The sequence below is a fragment of the Petromyzon marinus genome, chromosome 59, assembly GCF_048934315.1.
Source record: "Petromyzon marinus isolate PM22_M1 ecotype Great Lakes invasive population chromosome 59, UKy_Petmar_22M1.pri1.0, whole genome shotgun sequence".
NCBI lineage: Eukaryota > Metazoa > Chordata > Hyperoartia > Petromyzontiformes > Petromyzontidae > Petromyzon > Petromyzon marinus.
This window is the reverse complement of record NC_133725.1, coordinates 13,205,666-13,212,674: the sequence shown is the minus strand read 5'-3', so window position 1 is coordinate 13,212,674 and position 7,009 is coordinate 13,205,666. Positions and strand designations below refer to the sequence as shown.

The 7,009-nt window shown below is 52.7% G+C and overlaps 1 long non-coding RNA gene across 1 annotated transcript; it reads left to right on the top strand.

The window, feature by feature from the left end:
* The first annotated feature begins 592 nt into the window (after positions 1-592).
* On the top strand, positions 593-6,219 carry LOC142905868 (uncharacterized). Its single transcript, XR_012929871.1, has 7 exons — positions 593-712; positions 1,016-1,281; positions 2,011-2,120; positions 3,376-3,499; positions 4,035-4,130; positions 4,967-5,037; positions 5,471-6,219. It is a non-coding gene; the product is annotated as an uncharacterized LOC142905868 (long non-coding RNA).
* Positions 6,220-7,009: the final 790 nt, after the last annotated feature.

Here is a 7,009-nt window from a genome sequence, read left to right as displayed (position 1 = left end):
GTGCCCGAAATTTCGTGATTTAATTTATTTTATATTTTATGCCTATGTGACTTTACCGAAAGAACCAAAGAGTATAGCCCAAGAGAGTTTGTGTAGGTTGGAGCGGTAGTGTAGCACAGTAGGGGGCACAGGTGGTGCATCGGCCAGTCATCTCAGTCAAGCAACCAATGGCAACCTGGGTCTGTCTGTCTGTGACCTCCTGCTGCCAGCGGGCGTTCGACGCTTCATGTGGCCTTAACCTGCACGTAGCCTGGCACAAGCGCCGTGGTGACATCTCCACCACTTCGTGGCGAATGGCGGTTGTTGTTTATGGTCGTCTCGCGATTAGCACTACGCTGCACTACTAACCCAGCGACCCGAGTTCAATTCCCGCTCACGGCCAACACTGTTGACGATTCCGTTCCTGGGCCTCCCCTTGGTCAACTCAGCCTCAAATGAGTACCTGGTGCGTTGTGTAAACATCGCCACTGGGGAAATTAAGGCGGCCGGATGTGGTGCTGGCCACCTACCCCCCTTCGTGTATCAAAGGTGCTGCTCGTTAACAGCACTTGCACCCGACAGTCCTGTCGAAGGCTACATGGGGGATCTTTGTCTTTGTTTGGTGGTGCAGCTGAGGAGGCGCAACTGCACGGCGAGTACCTCTACCGCAAGGCGCAGGAGGCCAAGAAGGTCCTCGTAGAGGAGAAGGCGCAGCTCAAGAGGGCGCTCGATGGTAACGGGCGGCGAGACGGATCTAGAGATGGGCTCGCGACGACAAGACAGACGAGAGACAGCGAGACAGACTAGAGACGTTGAGACACGCAAGACAGACTAGAGACGGATCTAGAGACAATGAGACACGCAAGACGGACTAAGATGGGACAAGACGGTCTGACAATACAGGCGAGAAGACAACCGCGCGTTGGAAAGCGTTTCCGAATGAATCCATGCGTGCGCATGATTTTTCTTCCTTGTTAATTCTCCCCTGCCCGCCCCCCACCCACTGCCCCCTGTCCCCCTGACGTCGTCACCGAAGAAAACCTGGTGCTGCCTACGGACCTGCGGTGGGAGGCGCTTGAACTCCAGAAGGCCGTGGAGTTCGACCAGGGAGGGGAGGGTGATCTCACATCCCTCACCATCACGTCTCCTCGCATCTCTCTCTCTCTTCCTTCCCGCGAGACTCCCGAGGCAGAGGGATAAGCGTCGCGCGTCTCCGCCCGCTAGACACGCCGAGTCGGCGCGCATCCCCGGCTCGCCGTCGGTCCTTCCTGCCAAGCGGTGGCACCGTGTTTTGCCGCGGAGGTTCGCGGTTCGAGAACGGCGGGCCCTCATCCCCCCCCCCCCCCACCGGTTTAATGGGTTTAATGCCGCAGTTGCGTTGACCGTAAATACTGCACGGCGATTGCTTCCCAAGTGGACTTTGAAAAATCCCGTGGCGTGAACGTGGAAAAAGAGTCGGCCGTGTGTGTGTGATGGCTGGCGTAAATTTTTGTGGAATGTCAAATGAAGGCCGTGGTCACCACATAACGTGTGCTTCTGGAGCAGTCTTCCTTCTGGAGCGGTCTTCCTTACAATATTAGGAAGCCACTGGAGCTTTGCACTTTTAAATCATCGTCTAGATTGACAAACTCATTTCTTGAGAACTACTTTTTGTGGTTAGTTTGTCACACTTCCGATTACCACGGTTGGCTACGTGCTGTAACAAAGAGGTTTAACATGCACTGACGCACTCATTCACTCACTTATCATTTTACTCAATTTACCCACTCACCTGCCATATCACCCACCCACTCTTGCAATTGGGACTCATCCAGGTCTCATTATTGCTCAGCTCGCTACACAAAATCAACGCGATCACTGCAGAGTGATATTCTCAACCATTCCTGGTCGCTCCTTCCATCCATCCACCCACACACACACCTTCACTCACCTGCACGGTGAAGTATGGCAAATGATAACCTACCCTCTCCGTCCCCCCTGCCCCATCTACCACCTCTTTCTATCCACCCCCCCCCCCCCCCGTGTCAGTAGGAGTGAGCAGCCACATGGATGACGAGTACCGCTGAGCCGGCGTGAAGGACCCACACATCATGGCGACGACCTCACGCGACCCCAGCTCCCTCCTCAAGCAGTTCATCAAGGTGCGGGCACGGGGTCACAGGGGCTACAGGGTTTGGGGTCACACGAGGAATGTGGGTCCTCGTGTATTGCATGTGTACAAGCGCGCAAAGACAGAGGTCCCCCATATAGCCTTAACAGGTTTTTGGGACAGGTGCTGTTTGCGAGGGTGTAGGTGGCTAGCACCACAACTGGCCACCTTTATCTCTCTGGTAATGATGTTTAAACACCGCACTAGGTACTCGTTTGAGGCTGAGTTGATCTAGGGGAGGCCCAGGACCAGTTCAGATAATCGCCACTGGTGTTGGCCATGAACGGAAATAAACCTCGGGTCACTAGGTTTGTGGGGCAGCATGCTAACTGCTAAATTACCGCACACACACACGTGTTCTCTATCGGCTTTAGAATCAGTTCCTTGCACCTCACACGAGTCGTGTCGACCAATCATCGGGCTTGTGCAGTGTGAGACAACTCGCATCCGTTGAGTTAACCAGAAGAAATCTGGTTGTTGATGAAAGGTGGAGGCTGTGTGGGGGGGGGGGGTCGTAAGTGGTGGAGCGTTGGACACTTTGGTTTGGTGCATGCAGCTTTTGTCAACTTCATTCCTCGCGATTCAGTCCGCCTTTTCGCGATGACCGATCCCTTCCATTCATCGAAAATGTATCTACTGTAGCACTACGCACGGTCGGTGGTCACGGAAAGATGTACCATTGGGGGCGCCACTGTGGCGAGATGTTAACTCCCTCACCTGGTATCCAGGAGGTCGCAGGTTCAATCCTGACCCTGATGCCTGCTGTATATTTGGAGTTGCGTGCCTCTTTCCGAGGAGTCGCGTGGATTTCTCTCCAGGTCCTCCGGTTTTTCCCTCCGCATTTAGAATCAACGTCCGTTTAAGAGTATTTGGCTGCTATAAATTTCCACATGGCGATAAGCCACTTAGTTGAGCTATGATTTGTGGCCAGGTCGCTTCTGGAAAAGAGCTGCATAGCTCAGTGGGCCTTACCTGGTAAAATAAAAATAGTAAAGTTTTTCCAATGGTGCATCCCAGTTGTGCCAACACGGGGTTTGGCGACCCCGTATACCGGCACGGCTCGGCTCGGCTTCCGCAATGGAAAAAACAAACAACACAACCCGAGTCGGATACAGTGGGGGGGCGGGGAAGTGGGGGGGGCGAAAGCAGCGTGGCCGGGACGGACGCCGGTGGGAAGAGCGGATTCGGCGTGTGACCGCTTGCTGTCATGTTACCACACCACCACCACCCTCCCACCACCACCGCAGGAGATGAAGCTGATCCTGCCGAACGCTCAGCCGATGAACCACGGAGGCCACAAGCTGCAGGCGCTGGTGTGGGCGTGCTGCGCCAACGCCGTCAACGACTTCATCGTCCTGCATGAGCACCGCGGTATGCCAGGCACGCGCACGCACCGCAGTCGACAAAGCTCCCCCGTGTAGCCTTTAACAGGCTGTCAGGGCAAATGCTGTTTGTCGAGCGACCTACGAAGGCCGGCAGGGCACACGGCGGGGTGGGTGGTGTGGTCATTACCGCATCTGGCCCCTTTTGTCTCCCCACTGTCGATGCTTGGACACACCGGAAATCGAAGTCAGGTCACCGGATTTGTAGTGTAATGAGATAGCCACTCCGCTCCCGCTCCCCGGTGTGATGCATGGTGTGACGTGTGTGATGCGGTGCAACAGACGGGGATGGAGGTGTATTTAGCTGTGCGTACGATGTGCGGTGTGTAGTATGACGCTGCAGACATGGAATTGTGGTGTTTTAACTGTGTATGTGGTGTGATGTGGTATGATGCCGCAGATGGAAGGGCAGTCTGTTTAACTCTCCAGTACAGTCTGTGTGACACCTGTGGTGTGTCTAACTTTCCGGCATGCTGTTCATGTGACACGTGGTACGATGCCACGGTGTACTTGACACTCTCGAGCGTGGTGATGCCGCACGACATCCGGACGTGGACATGATGTCCGAGGCATTCCAACACCTCGTGATGCACAACTTCACGTCGCGACTCGGAAAGAGGGTGCGTGCGGGCACCGTGCCAGTCTCACCCACATCTTCCTCCCCCATCCCCAAAGCACAAAGATCCCTCGTATAGGCTATAACCCTTTCTCATTTCCATGATGTACATATACGTCGTCGAAACGGAACCGTAAGAAAAACTCAAGTACGTCTTCTGACCTGAAGACATACCTTTTGCTCCCATAAGACTATGCGGGAGGGCGTGTGGCACAGTTATGTTCCATAGAGTGCCGGTCGTGTCACTACGGTTCTCTGCGGTGAGGGCAACGCCTTTTAAAAACAGCAGCGCTACGCCTCTATAAATAAAATTAACGCCGAGCCGCTCGCGCGTACCGAGATTCAGCGGTGAACGTGACACCTACCACCCAGCAACTTGCAGATGTCTCGGAATGGGAAAGAGTGAGCAGACTTTTGGGCCAGGTGCTGTGTGTCCGCCTGTATATTCGGAGTTTGCATGTTCTCCTCCTGGTCACTTTGATTTTTCTCCGGGTCCTCCGGGTTTTTCCCTACACATTTAGAAACTTGAATTTCGAGTATTTTGCTGCTATACATTTTTATGTGAAAAAGAGCTACATAGCTCAGTGGTAAAATAAAAATAGTTTCGTTTTACTTTAGTTTTCGAGCAACAGCACAGAGTTTTTATTTAACGCCATCTCTGAAGCTGAAGGCGCGTAATGTTGTTCATTTGCTAATGCATCCGCAGTTTTAAACAGGGTGGCCGCTGGCCTCTAACTGGCAAACGTCTGCGAGGACACGTAATGAGAGTCCAGCGCCGTCCGTGTGACTTGCCGCGACCCCTCCCGTGACTTCTGTGCCCCCCTTCCCCCCTCCCAACAGGCACAACGTCTACAAGCGCGACGGCAAGGACATCGAGTTGAAGGAGGTGGGACCGTGATTCGAGATGGAGCGTAAGTCTGCCTGACACATTGTTACTCGTCTCCACTTTACACCCCTGCAGAGGCGGTGGAAATTCCACATTCCTTGTGGACTTCCCTACGAAGTAGTTGTAAATTTTATCGACCCCTGAGAGGATGATGGGCTGAATGTAAGAGTCTAGCCTCGGGCTAGGTGGCCCGCGGGTGACTTGTAGAGCGGATCGGAACTTGAGTCGGTGGGGTCGCTGCTCTGGTCGCATTCGCTGTACCGTGACCCGACTCGCATTCCCCCACCCCGGATGCGATGTGTAAATTCAAAGATGATCGGACGTAATGCTGGCCACCCACACCCACCCCTTGGTGTGCCGTGCTGGCTTTCCTACATGCTAACACACGAACAGCGCTTTTCCCACGCCGTCTGTTAAAGGCTGCATGGGGGGGATCTTTGCTTTTGTGTGTCGCGCAGTCTATGAGATTAAACTGGGCACGCTGGACAACGCGGCCACCGCCGAGGTGGAGTGGCCTTGGCGACCGTACATGAACACGGCGAAGAAGAGGAAGTTCCTGAGCGTGGAGTGAGGGAGGGGAGCGACTTCCCCCCCCCCCCATGGGCCTGGGGGGAGGGGCATTGGGGGGGGGGGTTTGTCCCTGGAAAGCCGGAGTTGGAGTCGAACCTCGCGGCGCTCTCCGCCGAGGCTCGAGACGTTGAGGAGAGGTCGCCGCGTGGATAGGGCAGTGCGTGAATCGCTGTTCCAACCGTCGTCACACACGTGCATCATACGCGTCACACACACATTGCGGATGTACATTTATCAAACACAAACATGCACATCGTCGCATGCGTCGCACACAGAAGCACACAATTGCACAAAAAGACAAAGGTACTCCGTATCGCCGTTAACAGATTGCTAGGGCAAGTGCTGTTAACGGGTAGCACCTATGATGGCCGGCATGGCACAGAAGTGTTTGTGTGGCCAGCCCCACGTCTGGCTGCCTTTGTCCTCCCCAGTTTTGCGATGTTATACACACCCCACACCACGTACTCAGATGGCTGAGTTCGTAGTGCGCTAACTGCTGCACCACCGCTCCCCAAACGGTGTACATACACGCGTACACAAAACGAAACATTAACATTTATTTAAATTTTGATTTAAAGCTTTCGTGACTGCAGTAATTCATATTCTTAGTTTTTTCGGTAAAGTCACGTGACTTTACCGAAAAAACTAAGAATATAACATTTATTTAAGTAACAAAAAAGAAAATACCAAGTCAGGCAGATGGAGAAAGTGGCGTGTCGCCGTGCACAGCACCGCTCTCGTAGCTACTCACCTAGGGTGGGAGCTCTTGGCTTCAATGCCACCCGGGATGTTTAGATGTGAAAACCTGCCATAAATAATATTTTTGGGAAGTCACAAGCGCCTTAAGTTGCATCTCATCTCGACCATTTTAATGGGCACCCCCCCCCTGTAGCTGTCCCCCTGTGGCACAAAATAAACTAACAAAACTAATCTCTTTTTATTTTACCAGGTAAGGCCCACTCAGCTGTATAGCTCTCTTTCAGGAACGACCGGGCCACAAATGAAAGCGCTATAAAGTGGCTTGTCACGCAGAAATATATAGCAGCCAAATACTTTTAAACGCATGTTTCTAAATGTGGAGGGAAAAACCGAAGGACCCAGAGAAAAATCCACGCGGTCACGGGGAGAACATGCAAACTCCAGATATACAGGCGTCGGGATTTAACCCACGACCTCTATACCAGGCGAGGCCCCAAGGTGAATCAGCACTTGGCCTGCGAGCGGGTATTATTAGTCTGTCAGTAGGGGGTAATGATTCCGGATTTCAGTCTCAATTGAAACTGAAATCTGGAACACTTTTGTCATATTTTGCTCGTATAAGTGTGTTCATAAAATACAAGTTTGGTCATTGAGAGAGTTATAAATGTCCTATACACATTTCATGTTTATTGTGTTTTTTGTATTTAATGTATGAAGAAAATACAATT